This window comes from Humulus lupulus, chromosome 2, assembly GCF_963169125.1.
Source record: "Humulus lupulus chromosome 2, drHumLupu1.1, whole genome shotgun sequence".
NCBI lineage: Eukaryota > Viridiplantae > Streptophyta > Magnoliopsida > Rosales > Cannabaceae > Humulus > Humulus lupulus.
Window position 1 is genome coordinate 222,403,296 of NC_084794.1, and position 22,649 is coordinate 222,425,944.

A 22,649-nucleotide genomic window follows, 5' to 3' on the forward strand; every position below is an offset into this window, starting at 1 on the left:
CACCAAAAATTGCTTTCAATAAGACCGAAATTGTATTATTAAATATATACCATAACACTTTTTGATGTGTTAAGGAAAGCAGTGTTATCGTAGGTTGAGGTACTTTATATAACACTTTTTCATACTTATAAAGAAGTATTATAGTATGGTCTACGATAACACTATTGTTGTCTTATTTTAATAAATGGATAAGTGGTCCCTCATGTTATTTATAATAGTTTATATAACACATTTCACCACTTATAAAATAGTATTATAGTATTCCTTACAACAACACATTTTTATGCACTATGTAAAATAATATGCATAACACAATTTTATACTTATACAGATAAGCTGCTCACTAGCACAAAATTAGAAAGAAAAAAATTAACCCTTAAAAAACCAAATAAACAAGATAATATAAATAAATTATTATTAAATACTAGAATAGTTTTACAATGCAATAACTCATGGCTTACAAAATAATAATTCAACCAAATATAAAAAAAAAAGTGTACAAAAAAAAAGTTAGAAGAAACAATTCCTTTAAATATGAAGATCTCAATTACAAATGATGTCTATTTTTTGCTCCAAAAGACAATCTCATTATACCTACACATTGCAACAAAACACAAACAAAATCCTTTAATCAATAACAAAACAAAACTTAATAGAACTTACAGTATTTTAAACACATGAACACACATATTTCAATTTCCAAAAAGAAAAGAATCTTAAGAAATACATGCATGCCCATTACTTAAAAGGTAGGTTTCAAACAAATATGACTCACTTAAATTTCTATTGTGTTTTTATTAGAATTAAAATATACCAAATTTCAAATAAATAACCAATGAATCTAACATACCACGTAAAACAAGAAGATTCAACATAAAAAGTTGAAATAGAGCCTTATTATCTTAGTCATCTTTAGCAAGTTGGATCATGTACTAAAAATTAGCATAGCCTGATTCATCTCATCAACTCTCCAAGCACCCTTTTAGATGTGTCATCCATGTTTGTGTCTTCATGTTGTAGTCTTTCATTCCACATGGGCATACTAACACAACTTATAAGTAGTAAAAGCATGTAGCTAGACCAAAATTCGACAAAAAGAAGACAAGGACTTTGTAGTCTTTTGTTTCATAACTCCTAGACCATTAACAATAACATCGTTATTATCATCACGTCGCAAGCTAGCACCACATATATGTTTTAGGACTTTTAATCATCATCAAAACAAGACTTGCAAGAGGAGGAACTTCCTAAATAGCTAGATCAGGTAGAAAAATACACACATGTCACCTCTTGGATAATAATCTCAAACATTATTTTCTTTTTTTCACCAACAATTGTTTTCAAGACCATTAATAAACTAGTCCCAAATCTTAAAAAAAAAAAAAGCAAAAACGTTAATTAAGTCACTAAATTTGTGACTAAAATCTTACCGAATGCTAATAACAAAATAGTAGCAACGTGAAACTTTATTAAATTAGAATCATATGTCACAACACAACAAAACAAAATAAAAAAAAATAGAACGAACATACATATGTTTCAACGATTATATATATGCGTAAGGACTTACTACAAAATAAAAGATAACAAATATTAAATAAAGATTATGATGGAGACAAGACTCCTCAATTAAAGATAGGAGACAACTGTAAAACGCCCTAAACTAGTACTTACTAAAACATTCACATTTCATTGGTTCATAAAAGAAAACCACTTATTATAAAGATCTCAGTGGGGACTTGCTTAAAACAATACAAGTTGGGCCCAATAGTTTTAAAAGAAAATATGAGTTTTTCATGCAAGGTTCAAAAGAAACAATCCAATAATTAAGTCCCACCGATAAGTTAAAAAAAAAAGTCTCTTAAAACATAACATAATTAAAATGGCGTCTTTAAGTGAACGTTTTTCCGTCCATAGGATGCCCCACGCCATACACCCGATGACGATAGAACTCCTCACATCACCACGCGTGCCATAGAGAAACCTATTTGCTACCTGGAAGGGAAAGTAAAGGGTTGAGCTAAAAGCCCAGTAAGGAAGTACAAACAATAAGCAAGTAAGATACAACAAATTACAAACACTATCGTTCATCTTTATACATCATAGCATCATCGTAGCATTGGCATCAATAAACGTAAATATATTACCACCATCATATCATAGATATCATAACATCATAACAGAATTATTAACATCACCAACATCATAACATAATCATAAACATAACTAGGCATCATAACACATTCATACAAAATTCCTTGTGAACATGGCCCGCTAACTTGTCCATGCCACCCTTTTGAGGTAAACAGGAGGCCCTGGTCCTTGAATAACCTCGGCATGTCCGCCCTTGGAGTTACGTCTTTATATCCTTAGTAACTTGGGTTACGTCTTCTTTATCCTTAGCAACCCATTTTGATGTGTCGCGTTCATCATGCTAGCATCCATTCATAACATAACGTATTCATACAAGCCAACATATCATCACATTATGGCATTCATAATTCATAACATTTCATTCACACAACAGTCTTACCATTCATAACATAAAAAATCATAAATTCTATCTAACTTCCTTACCTCAGGTCCAAGCTAAGTAAACCACAACTTCTCAACGAGCCTATACCATAATCAAAACGACATTCCTTAGCTTCACATAATTACTAATTTGCCCTTTTATACAACTCATGTGTGCATGGGCCATGCACACATAATAAGAGTTACACACAACATGCAAATATACTTAATTATACATAAGGCCTGTTATCCAAAAAACAGGCACGGATGATGTGGCAACCGATTTTTGAACACGTGGCTGACACCTGTCAGAGTTCTGTTAGAGTATTGACCAGTAAGACATTACAGGCATGGTAGTTGAATTTTTATCACGACCAGCATGGTCGTACATTCCAGATATTTCAAGATAATCTTGTAGAGATCATAACTAATTCCGAGATTATCTCCAATGATTCCTGATTATCCGATTACTTAGGAGAGAATATCTGTAACAAATTCATGTAATTCTCCTTGAGGCTATAAATAGAGAAAGATAGCTCAAGGGAGGGACTTTTGGCTTTTGCTTAATTAAAATTACATATTTACGAGAGAATTAGAGCTATTGTATTACGATTGTACTATTTATCTCTCTCAGGTTTGTGAAACTCGGAGAACCCTAGTTCTTTGATCACCCCTTTGAGATCTCACATCCATAATAGCTTAAGTGGACGTAGGTCATTAACAGTTCTTGGGGCCGAACCACTATAATTTCATGTGTCCTTTACTGTTTTTGTCATTATATTCATTCCAACACATCTATCCACCTCAAGCTTTTTGACTCCGTGTCAGTTGACCAAAACAAGGGTCAACATTTTGGTGCTTTCATTGAGAGCTTGACACGAAATTGTTGATATAGTAATGGCGAAAACAACAAAGAAGACTGGACAGGCGGCTGGCGCGGCACCGTCTCAATAGCCTCCTCCTCCTCCAAACATCGCTGAAAATGAGCCACATTCGGAATTTGATGAGGAAGAATTGGATTCCGAGACGCTGAGAAATACCCTGGGGTATTGCAGGATGAACTGGCCAATCTGAGGGCCAGCCAAGAAAGTGCTGCTGAGATTATGGCGCGGTAGCAACAAGAGATTGAGCGACAGCGCCAGGAACTGAGTGAAAGACAGGCGGAGACGGACCGTCGTCAGAGGGAGGCCATGGCAGCCCTCGAGGCAGCCCTGCAGTTGGCTAGGAATCAGGCTGCACCTGCCTCAGAGCCTGATCAACCTGCAAATGGGCCACCCCAAAGAGGTCCCAATCCTAGCCCGCCGATCCAACCCTCAAGCCCATAAAGGCCCGAGCAGCCACCAATGCCTTAGGATGATGTCCCACCAAGGGATCCTGAAGCGCAGCCTCCATCCCAGGCTGTTCGGGGTAATCCCCCGCAGCCAAGGCAGAATAGGGAAGAGCCGAACCCACCGAGCAGGGGGCAGCATCCTTCTGGCAACAGAAGGAACTCAGAGATAAGCTCTGCGGTCCAGGGCCCCCCACGGCATGATAATGCACGGGGACCTACCGACCAACGCAGGCCACCCTCTAACGCTCGGGAAGTTCCGGCCCGAGGAGGCAACCGAGGGGACAGTCAATCCCACCATAGCCAGTCAAGGTTTAGAGATGGCCATGGTTACAATGAGGCCGACTCAGGCAGAGGAAATGCTGGTCGGAGAAATGGAGAGAGAGGAGGGCCAGAAGCCCACCACCTAGGGAAGACCAACCCGAGAGACGTGACACTGGGGGGTAGCCCAAGCAAAATAACGTCTTTAATCGGCTCGGAGCAAGCGAGCAGCGGCAAAGAGACGAAGATTTAAGAGATGTACTCAATGATCGCCGGGAACGGCATGACGAGTACATTCCCCCAACAGCAGAGGCCCCGGGGATTCCTGACGCCATGCAAGCCTAAATAGATGCCTTGAACCAGGCAGTACAACAACTAGTCAAGGGAAGAACGTCTCATATCGAGTACGACAGGAGAAGGGGCACTCCTTTCGTTCAGAGGATAACTGTGGCAGAAACTCCCAGCAAGTTTAAGATGCCCATGCTTCCAAACTTTGACGGTTATGGTGACCCGATATCTCATGTCAACAAGTTTGAGATACAGATGGACATTCAGAAAGTGTCCGAAGACGCTCGGTGCAGGATCTTTCCTACAACACTTTCTGATGCTGCACAGGAGTGGTTTTTCAAATTCCCTCCTGCAAGTATTGTTTCTTAGGAGATGTTCGTAAAAGAATTTTATGGGAAATTCTATGCAGGTTGTGTGCACCCAACTGAGGCGAATCAGCTGGTGGAGATACGCCAGCAAGAGGGAGAGCCACTGAAGGATTACGTCCAGCACTTCATGCGAGCAGCGACTGGAGCCAAAACCATGGATGATGAGGGCAAGATGATGGCCCTAACTGTGGGAGTTAGGCGCTGCACGCCTTTGTGGAGTAGCGTTAGAAAGCATGGTGTTAAGACTACTCAAGAATTTTTGGATAGAGCTGATCGATACATCAAGCTCAGGATGCCATCGCCAGCGAAGGGAAATCCCTAGGCAAGGATAAGGGGACTGCCGAGCCCGCCAATGGGTCAAAACCCAACGGCAACGGGAACGGCAATGGCAATGGCAAGAATGGGGGGAAACGGCCGCATAATGAGCCTTCCACCTCTGAAAATAAACACGCCAAGAGCAATCGTTATGAACCGTGGTTCACTAACTACACTGCCCTTGTCGAGTCTCGGGGAGAGGTGTATCAGGTCACGAGGTCTATTATGCCTTACAAAAGACCCGCTCCCATTCGAAAAGATATTTCGAAGAGAGATAATACCAAGTTCTGTCATTATCATAACGACTACGGACATGATACTAACGAGTGTAACCAGCTGAAGGATGAAATCTAGCTCCTTATCAGAAAAGAACACTTGAGGAGATACATACGGGCCTCGGGAACTTCCCAACGAGAGGCTCTAGGTGGCAACGAGCAGGCGCCTGCACGCCAACGCTCGGCCCCTTTGCAGCCTGACCCCGTAGCTGGCACTTTACTCACCATCTGTGGAGGCCCACACCTCGCGGGAAGCAGCGGAAAAGCAAGGGATCGGGCATCAAAGAAGGCTCGATCAGAGGATGGTGAAATAACCTTCTCTGATAGCGACGCCCAGCATGTCCGGTTCCCACATTCTGATCCGCTGGTGGTGGACGTTCAAATCGCAAACATGATGGTGAAGAGAGTACTGGTCGATACAGGAAGTTCAGTAAACATCATGTACAAATCTTCGCTGGAACGCATGAAGTTGTCCGTCAAGGACTTGGAGCCTTGCCACCAGAAAATTTATGACTTCTCTGGTGAGGGACTTGCCTCTACGGGGTCAATCAGACTTCCGATAACAGCAGGTATAGCGCCTGCTACCAGGACATTACTCGCTACTTTCATAGTATTCGATTGTTCTTCGGCGTACAATGCTGTAATCGGAAGGCCCATACTGGTTGACCTTCGGTCCGTCACCTCAGTATGGCATCTAGCCATGAAATTCCCAACAAACGCAGGGGTAGGACACGTGTTGGGAAATCAGAGAGAAGCAAGGGAGTGCTACAATGCCTCGATCACAAAGGCAAAGAAAGAAACGGTGAAGAGCACTCCCCCAGAGAGGTTGCAGATGACCATTGATACACAACCCCGATCTGGTGATGGAGTCACCAAATAAGGTGTTGCCCAAAGTGAGGATAGAGATTTAGATCCTCGCTTTGGGGATTTTGAGGAAAATGTTGGACCCGTCGTGGACCTTGAAGAGGTCCAACTTGACGAAAAAGACCCGACCAGAGTTGTAAAGGTTGGGAAAAATTTAGAAGCAACAACGAAGCACGCACTGGTGGAATTTTTGAGAAAGAACCAGGAAGTTTTTGCCTGGTCACATAAAGATATGGCTGGGATAGATCCTGCAGTTATCAGCCATGTCCTGAACGTTGACAAGAGTTGTCCACCCGTGCAACAAAAAAGAAGGCTGCTCGATAAGGATAGATCAAAAGCCTTAAAAGAGGATGTTGAAAGACTGAAGGAGAATAGGTCCATCAGGGTGGCGTTTTATCCATCGTTGGTCTCTAATCCAGTACTGGTTCCCAAGCCTAACGGAAAATGGCGAACCTATGTGGATTTCACAGACCTTAATAAAGCCTGCCCAAAAGATTGCTTCCCACTCCCAAGGATCGACCAGCTGGTCGATGCAACTGCAGGACATGAGATCCTCTCTTTCATGGATGCATACTCTGCATACAATCAGATCAGTATGTATCCCCATGACAAGGATCACACTAGCTTTCGGACCGATACAAGGTTATACTGTTATAAAGTAATGCCCTTCGGAATGAAAAACGCTGGTGCGACTTACCAGCGATTGGTTAACCACATGTTTAAGGAGTTGATCGGGGTAAACATGGAGGTGTACGTGGACGACATGCTAGTAAAGTCAAAAAAGGCAGAAGGACATGTGAAGGATTTACAAGAGTGTTTCAATGTTTTGAACAGATTTCAGATGAAGTTAAATCCTCTCAAATGTTCCTTCGGAGTAGGATCAGGGAAATTTTTGGGGTCCATTGTGAATTCAAGAGGAATCGAGGCCAACCCCGAAAAGATCAAAGCCCTGATCGACATGAAATTGCCGGTGAAAATCAAGGATGTGCAAAGTTTAATTGGAAGGATTGCTGCACTCAGTAGATTCATTTCCAAGTCGACGGATAAATGCGTCCCTTTCTTTAATCTACTTAGAGGCAACAAGAAGTTCGAATGGACTGGAGACTACGAACAGGCCTTCCAAGCCTTAAAATCCCACATGGCACAGCCTCCTATTTTATCAAAACCTATAGATGGAGAAACTTTGTTCATTTACCTGGCGATCACTGAATTTTCTACTAGTGCGGTGCTAGTACGAGAAGAAGAAGACGTACAAAAGGCAGTTTATTATGTTAGCAAGAGGTTAATTGGTGCCGAATTGAGGTATCCTCCCATAGAGAGATTATCCTATTGCTTAATCTTGGCCTCAAGGCAGTTACGTCCTTACTTCCAAGCCCATCCCATCACAGTCTTAACTAACCAGCCCCTTTGGCAAGTTCTGCAAAAACCGGAAGCGGCTGGACGCTTGTTAAAATGGGCAGTCGAACTCGGGCTGTTCGATATCACATATTCACCACGAGCAGCAGTAAAAGGGCAAGTTTTGGCTGATCTTATCGCTGAATTCACTGAGTTCCCAGATAAAGAGCAGTGCGAAAGACCTAATGCGCCTGAGCCCCAAGTCGAAGCTCCTTCGTGGAAGTTATTCACAGACGGATCGTCCAACGAATCTCACGCAGGAGTAGTAGTGATATTGATAACGCCAGAAGGGCATCGATTTCACTGCGCTATTAGGTTCAATTTCACCGCATCAAACAATGAGGCCGAATATGAAGCACTACTCGCTGGACTAAGGTTGGCCAAAGACATGAGTATAAAAGTGCTTGATATTTACAGTGATTCACAGCTGGTAGTGAATCAGGTCTTAGGGGAGTATCAAGCACGGGGCCTGAAAATGGTGGCCTACCTGAACAAAACCAAAGATCTGTTGGCACAATTCGAGAAGTATACCCTCCAGCAAATACCTCGAGATCAGAATTCAAACGCAGATGCCTTAGCCAAACTCGCAAGTGCAAAAGACGCTGATACTTTAAACATAGTGCCAATGAAGAGATTATGCGAGCCGAGCATACGAGCAATGAAACCAATATGGAAATTCGGATAGAAGATACATGGATGGCACCATACTTGGAGTATCTCACGAATGGTGTACTACCAGCAGATAGAAACAAAGCCAGGACCCTTCAGAGACAGGCTGCTAGGTATATACTGGTCGATGGTGTTCTTTACCGAAGAGGATACTCCACGCCACTGCTCAGATGTATTACACCAGAAAAGGCTAAAGAGCTGATGAGGGAATTACATGAAGGCTTTTGTGGGGATCACGCTGGGGGGCAGAGCTTGTCAAAAAAGATTCTGAGGCAGGGCTATTTCTGGCCGACTATGAACGAAGACTCAATGGAGTTTGTGCGAAAATGCGATAAGTGTCAGAGATTTTCCAAGCTCCCAATGAATTAAAGCAAATGCAAAGTCCATGGCCCTTCGCAGTATGGGGTATTGATTTAATTGGATCCTTGCCAACGAGAAAGGGTGGAGTAAAATACGCAGTTGTAGCAGTCGACTACTTCACCAAATGGGTCGAAGCTGAGCCATTCACTACCATAACGACAAAGAAAGTTCTTGAATTTGTCATCAAGAACATTGTTTGCCGATATGGTTTGCCTTGAAAAATTGTCTCAGACAACGGCACCCAGTTTGACAGTGACCTATTCACAGACTTCTGCGAAAGGCATGGAATCGTCAAAAGCTTTTCTTCGGTCGTGCATCCACAAGAAAATGGGCAAGTCGAAGCAGTGAATAAAACACTTAAGGATACCCTGAAGAAAAGGCTCGAAGAAGCAAAAGGAGCATGGCCGGAACAGCTGCCCGAAGTACTCTGGTCGTATAGAACTTCTCATTGAACAGCAACAGGTCATACCCCGTTTTCCTTAGCATACGGGTATGAAGCCATGTTTCCAGTCGAGTTAGATCCGCCCTCACATCGAAGAATCACATACGACCAAGACCAGAATAGCCAACTATTGATGGAGACCCTAGACTCGCTTGAAGAGAAACGAGAAAAAGCCCAACTCCGAGTAGCTGCGTACCAGAAAAAAATTGCCTGGTATTTTAACTCAAAAGTAAAAGAAAGAAAGTTCAGCGTCGGAGACCTAGTACTTCGATGAGTTTTCTTAAACACCCGCGACCCAGCTGCTGGAGTACTCGGACTAAACTGGGAAGGAGCTTACCAGATTGAAGAAGTCCTTCACCTAGGCACGTACAAACTTGCACGCTTAAATGGAGATCTCGTTCCGCGCTATTGGAATGGAGAACACCTGCGCAAGTATTATCAATAAACAGTCCTTCTTAAAGGACTGGCTTGTATTAATTTTTACTTTTTACAAGTTTTGAAAAAGGGTCATTCACGTTGTATGACTGATCGCTTATAATTGTAAGATCTATTTTTTTTTTTTTTAAAATATCACTCGTAACGATATGTCTAGTCCATTTTAATACGAGAATTATAAGGGACTGTGCGCAGCCAGTCATTCTTGCCAACCTTTGTAAATTTTATTTACAAGTATTTGTTCATTACGTGTGTTGTTTTGTTGTATTATAAGTGTTACATTTTATACCGAGCAGTAATGTTCGCACAGGTCGTGGTCAAGGCAAGTGACCAAGGACCTAAAGCTCCTCAGTCACTTGGGGGCATATAAGGTACATCAATAGCAAAGCATACCAAGAGGTATGTAAACACATGAACAAAATAAGTGAAAGCATGCTACGGTACTTAGAGTATTTTTCAAATTTTATATTTTGTTAAATCAAGCCAAAGTACTATGCTGAGTTCAGTCATGCGAACAGATGTTATAATAAGCAGAAATATTTTAATATCAAAAGGAATTCTTTTACACCGCAAGCAGTACTGCTTGGATGTAATTGTTCAAAGTAAAAGGAAAATATGCTGCCCATGCAGCAAAATTAAAAAGAAAAATTTAGTCTTTCATCACGATCCATAGGTCGTGTAATTAAAGAAAAGTAAAAGAACAAAAAACTCTAAGGAGCTTGAGGAGCAGGAGGATCTGTTGGATCATTTTGCTCGACTACGTCCCCTCCAACTTCTCCTCCCTCCACTTCGGCGGCTGGTTGAATGCTTGGGGAAGCAGGGACCCTAGCTCTCTCTTCGGCAGCTAATTGAGCAGAATAGCGGGCTAGCTCGACCTTCCTGGCGTCTTCTGGGAGGTAACTGAAATCGGCACTCTAGTTGTGTTTCCGAAAATCGTAGAAACACCGAAGTGTCGCATTCTTATACCTCTCCAGGTCCTTGGAATTGGTGAGCTTAAGCTGTTCCACCTGGATTTTGAGAACAGCAATGGTCGCGTCCTTAGCGAGATGCTCCTCCCTAAGTTTCTTGACTTCACGTCATTGGATTCGGCTGGACTCCAAGTAGTCATCCCTCTGCTTCCTGAGAATTTCCTGAGAAGCTTGCTTCTCTGCCAGTTCTGCCACCAAAGCATCCTTCTGCTGGGTGACCACCTCCAACTCCCCAGCATGCCTAGCTTCTGCTGGGTGACCACCTCCAACTCCCCAACATTCCTAGCCTCTGCGGCCTGAAGCTCCTCGATGACCTTCGCCCGAGACTGCTCAATGCTAGCGCTAGTACGATACGAGCCGCGGTCATTGTTAGCATGGCCTGCAGTCAAAGAATAAAAGTTAGGCTATATTACAAGAAGGAAAGATAAAAGCCAAGAGAAAGAGTACTTACACTGGCTACTTCGTTAAGAGCCCTGTTGAGGATCTGATCGACCCCCATGTTTTCAGCCTCAGCCATTGCCTCCTTGCAACACTCATGCTTTAGGATGTGAGTAAGGAGATCTTTAGCTGATCGCAGGGAACGGCTGGAGATTCTGGTCCCAGGAAGTTCAGCTTGTTGAGCCTGTTCTTTTTGAACCGCAGGAGGAGAATTGGTGGCGGCAGGTGGGGCCTCCTTCTCAGTAGAGGCAGGTGTTTGAGCAGAAGGTTGGCCAGAGGGCCCATCCTTGGGAAGATCAGCTGCTCGACCTTTCTTGGCCGAGGGTGCTTGGCTAGATTCGTTGTCGTGTCTCCTGGTCGATTTCTTTCGTCGGACCAGGGGGACCTCCTCCTCCTCCTGAGTCTGGTATAAGTCGAAAACATTGGGGGAGGCCATTTCTGTAGAAAAAGATAAGCATGCAGATAGTAAGAAAAAATTAGATGACAAATGACGGTACATTAGAAAATAAGTAAGGAAAATCACAAAGTCCAATACCCAAGCTACTACTACTTGTCGCTACACTACTGACTCTTCTAGTCATACACACACTCTCTGGCACGAAGAAATCTGGCCCTAGATTTGGAGTATACATAAAATTGATGTCCCCGTCAAATAAGTGACAGGGAATTGGCAAGCTATTTAAAAGCGAAGTAACAGTACCGTTTTCGTCTGAAGACTCATCCAAGTCTACGACAACTTCTGTTGCCTTTTATTTCCCCTTCCCGTGGGGGGCAGAAGGTCTTTCTACTTGGGGGGCACCAGTTGGTTCCCTGATTGTAACCCCAGTCGGTCTCCTTCGAGGATGAGACGCTGGGGGTTGCTGCTCGGGATGCATCTCGGCAGTGGCATCTGCCACCACGAGTTCCCTCGTTTCCTGACGAGGAGCCAGGAGGCCAGACAGCCTCAGGTTTTCATCAGTGACCATAGACTTAATGCTTTTTTCAGCATTAGCCATCCTGGCCAATGTGTTGGACCTCAACATGATGTCAGGTTTTGGGTTCGGGCATAACCATGGTCCTGAAAGGCACAAGATACTTTAGAGAAGTGCAAAGGAATTTGTTAAGAAAAGTAGCGACCAGTGGAAAAGGACATTTACCTCCTTGAGCGAAGGCCAGGTTGTTTGTAGTCATGTCTGGCGTGAGGAAATACTCCTGATTGTATTTCCCCATGTTGGAGATATGAGTAGTGTCACTTAGGAACGTGCAGTTTGTTTCCTGGTAACAAAAGTTAAAAAAGCCTGTCCTGTACTGTTGAGGGTTGGACTTAAGGTCAAAAAGGAAGTTGACCTCATGGGGAGTGGGCTCTGGCCATTTTTTGAGTTTGTAAAGGATATAGAGGGCAGTGAGCATTCTATATCCATTTGGGGTAATTTGAAAGGGGGAAACACCAAAGTAGTTTGCCACCCCCTGGTAAAATGGATGTAAAGGAAGGGTAGCCCCCGCCTCTATGTGGTATCTTGACCAAGCGCTGTAGACACCCCTAGGCAGATTAGCTCTCTGGTCAGCAGCAGGGATCTTGAGATTGACCCCGGTAAGAGGATACTTCCTAAGGTAATTGGCAAGCATCTGGGGAGTCACTTGGCTGGTGGGAGAAAGATACCACTCGACATCAGGAAGGTTTGAATGTCGAGGGCGAGCCCTGACCTGAATGCGAAGGTCAGGGGCAATGTTTTTTTTACCACTGGTCGAGGGAACCCTAGCCTGCGAATCAGGCTGGGCAGGAGGATTTGGATTGTTTTCAGGGTTTGGTTCCTTTTTGCCTGGACATTTAGAGCGAGCCATTTGAGGTGGTGACGGTTGAGTTCTGGAAGTAGAAACTCTTGAAAATGGAATCTCGTGAACGCGATGGGCCAGCTGTTCTTCGCCTTCAAGCAGTTGTGCAAGAAGATCGTCGTCGATTAGTCGCTCACCTCCCCACAAATCTGGCATTAAAATCTGCGAACAGAAGAATGGGGAGGTGAGGATGAAGAATCTAGAAAGTTTTTTAGAATAACGCTGGTCGTGTACAAAAGTCAAGCTTTTATACAACAGCATTCTAGCAAAAATCTAATTTTTTCACACGAACAGTTTGAAAAGCAGATCAAAAAGTGAAAGTAAAAGGTTTTTGAAAAAGCTTTTTCGACTCCTTTAAGGGCGGGAAAAACTCAGTTTTTCAACTAGCATAAAAATTGAATTTTTACTTCGGCTTTACGTCCTAAATTCATGATCTCGGCTATCAAACTAACTCGTAACTTCTAAATGGAAAAGAAACATCATCCTATCTACTATCACCCAATAAATTCCTTACCTCCATGCATTTCAACCCAGAAACACAGACAACACCAGAACTTAACAATTAACCCACAGAGGCATGCACGACTAAGATAAAAGAGCATAAAGGTTCTGAAACTTACCAAAGCAAAGGTCGTGGAGATTTTGAAGAGCTTCATGTGAAGACGAACGGACGGCTGGTTCTTGAAACGCTGAAAGATGGTCTTCGGAGAGATTGATGATTCTGGTTTTAGGGTTTCTTGAAGGAGAAATAACTTGCGTAAAAAGGAAAAGAAGATTATGAGAAGGCTATATATATTTTTTGTCTGTGGCATGAAAGAGGAAGTAATCATCAGTTTCCTCTTTTCGAAGCATGGGGAAGGGTGATAGCCGTCACTATGGTACTTGGGAACCGAAAAGCCGTGATTGGACAGGGGTAGGTTACTTTTCCCAAGGATGCACGAACTCCTCTCACAGATCTGGTGGGGTAATCGAAGGGTCGTTTCCTTAAAGTTTATTAATTGTTGGTCGTAATAAATAAACTTGGAGGGCAAATGTTATCCAAAAAACAGGCACATATGATGTGGCAAGAGATTTTTGAACACGTGGCTGACACCTGGCAGAGTTCTGTTAGAGTATCGACCAGTAACACATTATAGGCGCGACAGTTGAATTTTTATCACGACCAGCATGGTCGTACATTCCAGATATTTCAAGATAATCTTGTAGAGATCATAACTAATTCCGAGATTATCTCCAATGATTCCTGATTATCCAATTAATTAGGAGAGAATATCTGTAACAAATTCATGTAATCCTCCATGAGGCTATAAATAGAGAAAGGTAGCTCAAGGGAGGGATTTTTAGCTTTTGCTTAATTAAAATTACATATTTACGAGAGAATTAGAGCTATTGTATTACGATTGTACTGTTTATCTCTCTCAGGTTTGTGAAACTCGGAGAACCCTAGTTCTTTGATCACCCCTTTGAGATCTCACATCAATAATAGCTTAAGTGGACGTAGGTCATTACCAGTTATTGGGGCCAAACCACTATAATTTCTTGTTTCCTTTATTGTTTTTGTCATTATATTCATTCCAACACATCTATCTACAGTAAGCTTTTTGACTCCATGTCAGTTGACCAAAACAAGGGTCAACAAGGCCATAAAAGAATAATGCTCATTTTACCTACTTTGCATGCATGATCTTTCTATAAAAACCACATGGTTGAATAATAGACATAATTTTGGACGTAAGAGTAAATTTGCATGTAACATGCATACGTGGGAATGTTGCGTAATTGTGGCGTTTAAAAACGATAATTCTACACGTCTTACTTTTATCGTTTTTAAAATTAATAGACTTCTAACATGCTTTGCTTACCATTATTTATTTTCTTAAAATTTCTAGGTTGATTAAATCTCTCAAAACATTAATTTTATTTAGCTTAAAAAAAATATATGTGATAAATCCATTTATTGATTTCAAATTACAAAGAAATAACAAAAGCTTGGAATTTATTTAAAATACCTATGATTACCATCTCTCCTTAGAAAAATCAATTTTAATATTGGTTAATTGTGTTACATAAATAATGTTAGAAAACTATATTTGAAGTGTGGAAAAATATATTTTATTTGAATTATTTTAAGGCTTAGTTTTTATGTAACATAAATTCATAAGTGACAATTAAATAATCATTTAAAACATTTTAAACTAAACTTTCAGCCACCATTTAATTTCTTTAAAAATCACAAATAAATTGAATTCTATATTTTTCTTAATCAAAATAAACAAAAATCATAAATATCAAAATATACATTCTTACCATATTAAAAATACAATTTTTAATATTACCATAATTTATGGTATTAATTTATTTCAAAATACTAATTAAATTCCTCTTATTAAAACACACTTCACATTTTTTGTTACAAAAATTCCAGCAATCATATTTATCATTAAAAATCACTATACTGAATTTAAAACCCCAATATTTTTCTAAAAATATAATAAAAATTCTGTAGGTATTTATTTGAGTAAAATATCATTTTATTGTGACTTAAAATACCCTTTTTAATTTCATAAAATCAACATAGCATCAAGGATATTACTTATGCATGCAAATCACTTTTTCACCAAACTTTTTACCCAATTATTCACAAAATCAGCAAGCATAATTACTCATGAAATTCATCTTTTATCTCATGGTTTTAAAAAAATTCACATAAAATCATACATATCCAATAAACACAATAACTCACAAATCCTATCATGCTCTTATTATACAAATAATTCTAAGAATATCACTAACACATATTCGTATGTAATCTTATAAAACCTTATTCTATTCCAATGAATTCATACATGCAATCCAACAAAACAATAATAACAACATGCATTAATACATAAACATCATTATTCAAATATGCCTTTACATTAAACCTAACATGTTTCTATCATTTTTCATGCATTCTATAATTTATTTCTTCACAATATCATATGCATCCTATCAAAATTTCATGGATCCAATTATCAAGATTCCTAATTATCATTATACCCAAATTACATAGGTCCTAAAACATAGATCTAATATATTGAAAATCACAAAACATAAAACAAAATATAAAGGTGATCCTTAGATATGCCTAGGCCGAAATCTCCATATATGCATTCATAAATTATCACTAATCATTATACATAAAAAAATCAACACCAAAATCCTTTTATACATTAAACCATAATACTCTTCATGCAAGATCAAAATAACACATTATCAACAAGATAACAAGAACACAAAGTAACCTATTTTCCTACCCAAAACACAAATCCCCTTCAACCATAGTCCCTCTAATAATATTAGTCATCAAAACCATTAACCACAAAATTGAGGGAGGGATTTCAATACCTCTCTTGATAGAAATCAAGAATCCAATCTAGAAGCACCTCCTTGCTCAAACCCTAGGAGTTCTATTTTTTTGAATATCGAGATGGAGAAGAAGATGAACAAAAGTTAGAGACAGCCCAAATCAAAATACTAGATTTAACATAAGGAATCTTAAAACAAACTAGAGCCTTACCCTAGCTTGAACCCTTCTTCTTCTTCTTCTTTTCTTTCTTCTCCTCCTTCTCTCTAGAAATGGCAGCCCCTTCTCTCTAGCACGCCACTCTCTATCTCTCTATCTTCTCTCTAGGTCACGGCCAAATGGCCTCTTTTCCTTCATGTCCCCTTTTTAATTCCTATTTTCCTCATAAAGCCCCACCCAAAATAGATGGTAATTTCCCTAATCCACTCATCTAATTAAGCCTAAAAATCCTTTATAATAAAGAGCGATTTTATTGAATTAAAATTGTCAAATTTCCCTTACCCAATATTAACTATAATTCCCCAAAATCATGTCTAATTGATTGAAAAAAAATATAAAGGAAATAAGTCATTTCCTTTTCCTACACCAAACCATCCATCACCTTTCCTTTTCCTCTTTTATTATATTTTTTTTATTTAAATTAAATTACTCAACTATATCAAATAAATGGTAATTATAAAATGTGTAGAAAATCCACACATGTGCATCACACTACCATGCACTTGCACACACTAAATTACTAGGGTGCATCACTATCTACCATGCACCTTAGTGCATTCGACCAAATCTCACATAATCACATTTTTAAAATAAAATAAATACATATTATTTAACAAGTAATTTCATAAAAATATTCTACAAACAATTCTAACAATTAAATAAAATAACAACAATCAAGTAAAACAAACAACAACTAAATAAAATAAACAACATTTAAATAAAACAATTCATCACACTTAACACTTAAATAAAATAAGTCACAAAATTTTAATAATCTAAAAAAAAAAATTTGGTGCACTACAACATCACTCCTCAAATAATGCATAGACGTAATTATTACATAAATTTAAAATTAATTATTTTTCATTTTTTTTTATTTTGGCATGGTCTAGGCCATTCATTTTAACTTGCAACTATTGAAAGAAAAAAAATTATATAGAAGAAATTATTTATAAGTTACAGTATATTGGATGATGTAGGACAAACCAAATTTTTTAAAGAGAAATGGTCGCTTGTAACAAATCAATATTTTATTTTCCTGTCAAAGCCAACATGCCTACCAACTTTATTCTCTTTTTTCTTTACCTAAGCTTTGCTGAACTAACTTGCATGATGAATTTATATACTAGTTCACCCTTTTATCTCATTGTATAAAAAAATTCATAACAAAATTCAAAGAATAATTCTTACACAAACAGAGACCAAATTGGGAATAAATGCTCCATAATCATAATAAATGTAAGTTGACATGGTACCTTATTTCAGGGACAAAACTTAAGGAATTTCATAAACAATATGGTCAAGCAAAAAAAAAAAAAAAAGTATGTTAGAACGATTTTTATATTGCTAGTTTTGATAGTTTTATTATTTACTTTTTCACTACAATTTCAACTCCAAGCCGAAAAGATGGACCGTTGAAAAAAGTTCTCAAGCCTCATTGTTTTAATCCACAATCAAAGTCATATAATAATAATGCTATGTGACGTCATACCAAAAAAAATTAATATAGTAATAATACAAAATTTTCTACAACATTCCTTAATGGTCTCAACAAGTCACTTTTCTCAGGAAATACAAACTGAAATTAAATCATACTACAGAACAGAGGAAAACTTGGATTAAAAAAAATTCATTCATGGAAATGGACCAAACAAGCTTTTGGATATTAAAGAGTAACATATGTCCCAGCCAGAGCCAGAGTTTAGCATGGTTGTACTTAACTAACACACAAACACACACGATAAAAGGGCTCTTAATCTACTTAGAAAAATTTAGTAAAGTTTGACACGTTTTAGATAAGAAAAAAAAATGGCAAAAGAACCATATATGTACCAGTTCATTTCTAACTTTAATTATTATATGATTCCTCTTCACATAAATAAGTCATGTATTATTGGTATACTAAAGGCTAAAACAAGTTTCAAAGTTCACAAAATAGAAAGTTCAATAGGAAAAGGCATAATCATGAGTACAACTTCTAATCTTCTATTGATTTGTAACATTTAGGAAATACACATATATGAACAATATATATATATGTATGAAAACATGAAGGGCACAACTGAAAGCATACATTGAAGAGACACGATATATGCACCATTCCAGTCAATCTTGTTATTATTATAGGAGCTTTTCCCTATGAGCAACTGAAAGCATATAATTCAAATGCATTAGTCTCAAAATGCAAAATCAATACTAACTAAGAGATTATGCTTATTTTCTTACAGTAGTCAAAACAAAGGAGAGTTAGATATATAATATATACGTAGAACTCAGAAAAACAGAGAGATTAAACTCATGCCTAAATAAAGCTTATAAACGTGTATATATATATATATAAATCTATTAGAATATTATTAATTATAAAGCCGCTTTTTTTTTGTCATTATATTACGCATTTTTTCAAACATCTCGAGTGCATAAGAAATAAAAAACTAAGCAAAATATGTAAAGTGAAACCAAATGAATCTTCTCACTATTCTTATTTAGCCAAATAATACAACCAATTTAGTCCAATCTACCTGTGACGGAGAAGTGAGAAGAGTAATTAATTATCTATAGAACTAGAAATTGAGAGAGAAATAATAGTACCTGCATGTATGTATTGGGGCCTAGATTCTCAAAGGTCCCTTAGAATCCAACAAAAAATATATTAAATAATAGAAAACGTTAAGAAAACAATCAGAAATATGAACCCCAACACAATATTAGTTTCTTATCTTCATTTTTAAAGAATGTCTCTGACTCCTTCCATTGAGCATTTCTTTCACAAACACTACAATTCCATCAACTTGAACCCACTCGTTCACAAATTCAGCAAGCTCTTTCAATGATCTTTGGTACAAGCTATCTCCTTCATTGATGATAATCCCAAAATCTATGGACCTTCTGGATCTTCAAAAAAAAGAGAGAAAGAATCAAACAGAGAAAAATAAAAACTCTACAACAAAATGGGTTTACCCACAACTTCACGTCATCGATGAGATTGAAAGAGACTCTACGAAGGTGGTGGCCAACATAATTCCTTTAGTCGTCAATGCTTGTAAAAGATTGACCTCCAAGAGAGGTGGTGGCTAGCTTTCAAGATTCAGTCTTGTTTCAAGCCTAGGTTTCCAAAAATACAAAGGGAGACGGAAGAAAAAAAGGAAAGAAAGAGGAAAATAAAGTGCTTAAGAGAAAAGAGATATGATTTAAAAAAAAAAAGGAAAGAGAAATATAAGACAAAATTTCATTTGCCGCTGCTTTTTTTTCATTTGCCGCGTTTAAGTTTGATTTTTTTCCCTTTCCCCCATTACTTTATTATATTATAATACTTTTTCAATAATCTTATAATTAAGTGTTGTGGAAACAGGATTTTTTTGTAGTGGTTATGCAGGTCCTAATCCCCAACATACATTGTAGAGGAACCTTGTGACATTAATGAAAATTGTAGGTGTTGAGAACATGCCCCAAACTCCCCAATTTGAATCAGCATATATAGGAGAAATATATATATAAAGTTATTTGATCTGTAGTGCCTCTCCATTGTTTTCATACTTGTTTAATAGGGGGACATCTTCAGAAGAAGTAGGCATATGCTGTTGTGGACCACTTGCAAAGTCCTCAAGATTCAGTTATTCTCTGCCACATGCTTGTTGATCTACGATCATTATGAAAAGTTATCATTGTTAAGTTAACTTTTTTTTATAAGAACTTTTGATTTTTAGAGATTATAAATATATATTGTTCCAAAGGAAATAGGAAAATTATTACAAGTCTAAGTAAGAGAATACAAATGACAAGATGATGATTAGATAAGTTTACAAATTTATTGCAAAAATACAAGTAAATATAGAAATAGAAATAGAAATAGAAATAAAGAGGAAATGGTAAAAGACAATAACAGAAAATAAATAACAAGAACAATATACAAAACCCTCTCATTTACACAACCAAGAGCATTGAGGATCACCAACTTGAACGAGGTTTACAACCTTTGTCCAAAAGCTTAATTCCCCATATCTCAAGCACTAAGGGATTCTCACAATATGGAAATAGCTCTCTGGAATACTCAAGCCTCTATGATGAATTTATAGCCAAGTGATCTAGTGGATAGAAATAATGTGTTTTACAAGTGAGCAATAAGCTCCTATTTATAGAGTTTTGAGACACCCTTTGAATTTCAAATTCCACCAACCCTCATGGAGGTTGCCAATAATTAATTGGATGTTTATGGAATTAACAAAGGGTTTTGGGAGTTAAATGAGATGTTAGAACTGTTCAAGATGGAAAAAGAAGTTGGAGTTGGTTGTCAGTGTCCCTGGCCGCAGCCACTGACCTTAGCCCCCAAGGCAGCGACCAGGGATAATCAGTTGTCACGGCCACAGGCAATTTTAGCCTCCAAAAATTCAAGTTTTCCAAAATTTCCCAAATCCTTTCCCACATGATTTTGTAACTTCCATACACCTAATGGTAGTTAAAAACATGTCTCCAATAACCATATTACATAATGACTCCATGAAATTCAAACAAAAATGTGTAACTCCTAATCTACATATTATTGAGTAATATTTTGGAGTTACAAATTTGTAAATGTTTTTGTAACTCCAAAATATGTTGCATTTGAGTACACACATGTGTCCAATTTTGTAACTCTCAATAATATGTTACACATTTGTGTGACAATTCACATTTAGTACATAATTTAATCTAACATTACCTTATATCAAATAATATAACATTCCCCCACTTAGATTAAATAATTACTTTTTGTAACACTTTTTTAATCAATCAAACATTATATTAAAAAATAATATTCCCCAACTTGATTAAATAATTACTCTCTATAGAAACCTTTGCATTGGTGAATAAAGTAAAATTTCTTTTGTCTTGAATTTTACCTTAGTATAATTATCACAAAGTTTGTTGAAATTTTGGTTGTCGAAGCATTGAACCATCATTCCTTGATAACAAACTAGTGATACCACACACACACATTTGTTGTGTTCACTTGGGACCTCAATGTGCCTCACTTTTGCATCGTTAATGGCTATGTGCACATTCCATTCATAGACTTTTCTTGAGAATGACTCCCAATTCTGATGAGGGGCGACACCACCCCTAGGTCTATATAGGTAGAACTCTTACAGTATTTTGTTACCCTAAAATACTTGTCATTTCTAGACCAAGTTCTATTAAAAAAACCCTTTCAGTTTTAGCCCTAATTTTGGTAACATTCTAGTACTCATATATCAGATGGGATAAAATTTTGAGTACTGCTACTATTCACTTGATCAACTTGTTATTACCTATTTAATCTAATACTAGTTTGGTTATTAGTATTAAGATAGGTTACCATCAACCATGAATCTCTTTAGTGAGTCTAAGTCTCATCCCTTGAGATGTAGAAATGATTCAATTTGAGTCATTTTTTTCTCATGTATGCATACATAATTATTCACTTATTATTTTATTCAAACCTTGTTAGCTATAGTTTGATTAAAATAGTGAGTTTGACCATAGTAAATACTCTCACTATTTTATACTTCAATATCCAAGATAAAAATTTTCTTGAATATTAATTCTAGAAACCTCTTTGTTTCTAAAATTCTCATTTATGTTTTAAATTGAATCCTTCTTGAATCAAATATTTTACAAACAATAACTTTAGACATCAAGCATATCTAGATTTATTCATTCTATACACATATAGCCAAAGTAATTTAGAATGTGGAATTCCAAATCACCTGTTTGATAGGATGACCAAGTTAATCAATTATTATCAACAAAATAAATTGATTAAACTTTGGAGCACCACCCCCACATTTCTCACCTAAAGTGAAAATAAAATATCACTTTACAATAGAAATCTCTTCATTTCTATAAGTCCTTTAACCTCCAAGATATATTCTACACTTATAATTCTCAAAGTTCATCATGAGTCCTCAAGCCACATGATAAACTCACAATAGATCAAAATAAAAATAAAAACCTCAATGTTAGTTTATTTTGACTCATTTACTTGCAAAAACTAGACACACATATTTGAAAGTAACCTTCACTTGGTTGCTTTCTTTTATATATTTCACAAAATGAAATACGTGAACCCAAATAACATGTGGAAATTTCTCAAGCAAATAATCACTAATTTTTACTTTTAGTTGTCTAGATGATCTCAAAATCACTTAAATAACTTTTCTGCATCTTCTAAGAGTCTCTTTGAGATTATTTTGAAAACACCACTTTGACATCTATTGATTTTTGATAACTCTACAAAATAGAGTTATTTTACCATATTTTATATGCTAATTGTTGCTTAGTTCTTGAGTTTTTAATTAACTTATTAAGTTTTTATGTAATTTTTAATTTATTAG

At 37.7% G+C, this 22,649-nt stretch overlaps 1 long non-coding RNA gene across 2 annotated transcripts; it reads right to left on the reverse strand.

The window, feature by feature from the left end:
- Positions 1-1,645: 1,645 nt before the first annotated feature.
- LOC133816545 (uncharacterized) lies at positions 1,646-16,753 on the reverse strand. Of its 2 annotated transcripts, XR_009885321.1 has the most exons (4): positions 16,291-16,753; positions 16,119-16,180; positions 10,933-11,357; positions 10,041-10,860 (listed from the first exon to the last, which is right to left on the reverse strand). It is a non-coding gene; the product is annotated as an uncharacterized LOC133816545 (long non-coding RNA). The 2 variants fall into 2 exon arrangements; XR_009885320.1 differs by lacking the exons at positions 10,041-10,860; positions 10,933-11,357 and adding an exon at positions 1,646-1,995.
- Between the last annotated feature and the right edge of the window lie 5,896 nt (positions 16,754-22,649).